Source organism: Aplysia californica, unplaced genomic scaffold, assembly GCF_000002075.1.
Source record: "Aplysia californica isolate F4 #8 unplaced genomic scaffold, AplCal3.0 scaffold01357, whole genome shotgun sequence".
Lineage (NCBI taxonomy): Eukaryota > Metazoa > Mollusca > Gastropoda > Aplysiida > Aplysiidae > Aplysia > Aplysia californica.
In genome coordinates, this window is record NW_004798627.1 from 11,472 (window position 1) to 13,024 (window position 1,553).

Below are 1,553 nucleotides of genomic sequence, written 5' to 3' on the forward strand. Positions count from 1 at the left end.
AAGTCAATACATAGCATTAGGCTTATTGACGCATTTTAATCTTTAGGCAGGATGCAGCAATCACAGAGCATAATAAACATAAATATTGGTGAAATCTTGAAGCTAAAAGCAAGTTTAAAATCTCGTAATTTTTTTTTTTTCAAATTTTTTTCTGCTTGGTTTGTGAGACTAGGTGTGATACATGTATCACCATCTTATTAGAACATTACATAATTTGGTGCATTTTGTTATACAATATATTATATTAATTGCATTTATTTGTAATCTTAATTTTCTTTGGTGTGGTGTACATTTTGTGCATCGACAAATCATAAGGTTGGGTTGGTTGTCTTTATTTGATATTAATTCAATGTATGATAAGAATCCTGAAAGCGTCCATTTGGTCGATCTTTTTGTATGGAAGCGAGAGTTGGACTCTAAACAAGGGCTACATGGGGAAAACTGGAAGCGGCAGAAATGTGATATTTAAGGATAATTCTCAAAATCTCATGTACAGAGAGGATGACAGAAGGTTCTCAGGAGATAAACGAAATCGAGAATGAAATTGGTCCAATGGCAGGTTGGGAAAGATCTATAATTCAGACCCACCAGAAAGAGACAATTGATATTCTTTGGCCACATAATGATATATAAATCATATTATGGACTTTAGGAACAGCTACTGTGTGTGAAGAAAGGTAAAGAGAAAGAGGACCAGAGGAGGACAGAGACCAACATTCACAGATGGCATAAACAACTTTGCAACAAATATCCCAATGAGAAAAACCGAGCTGATCAGGATAAAAGATAACAGGAATGTGTGTGTTTTGTTTTTTGTTTTTTTTGTTTTGTGTAAGAGTTTTGAGTCACTCGCAATGAATAAGGTCTTACGAGCACGCCGGACATATTAATTTTTTTTAAATTCAGTTTGGTTGGAATTAAATTTGAATGTTGTCGGGATGGTGGCCGAAGCCTACTGTTATCGATTTTAGGACCACCAACGGATCTTTAACATGTGCAACCTGCACACGAGACCGCCAAGATTTTTTCGTCCATATCCGGTAAGGTAAAATGTTAGATCTTACACTTACCTGCCCTAAAAGCAGGAGTGTTGTTGAAAGACAGAAGTGGGAAGAAACCAAGGAGTAGCGGAAGAAAGGCTGCAGAAAGTGTCAGGAGCCCAGAGGAAGGGACAAAGAGGGGGGAGAGGGGACGGGCAGAACGTGGAGACGAAAGCAGACGACAAAACACAGTTAGAGAGTAGGAGAGGAGATGAAAGGAGAACATTTTAGAGAAGAAAGTTGGTGGCTTTTAAGCACAAGGGGGCCATCCCGAAAAATGCTGTTTTGAGAAAATCGAAGGTAAAGCTTTTGCCCCTCATTCAGTTTCTTAAAAGACAAGGAGAGTTACTCTATAACCAAACAAATATACACACTTATGAAACCAAACTTTTCTTGTAAGTAAGGAAATGCCCACTTTTGGTGTAGGACAAGATTTCTGGAAACAACCGAAATCTGGGTTAGCCCGCTTGTCCTTAAAAGCGACCAATTTTCCGCCGCTCTCAGGTTTCGAAC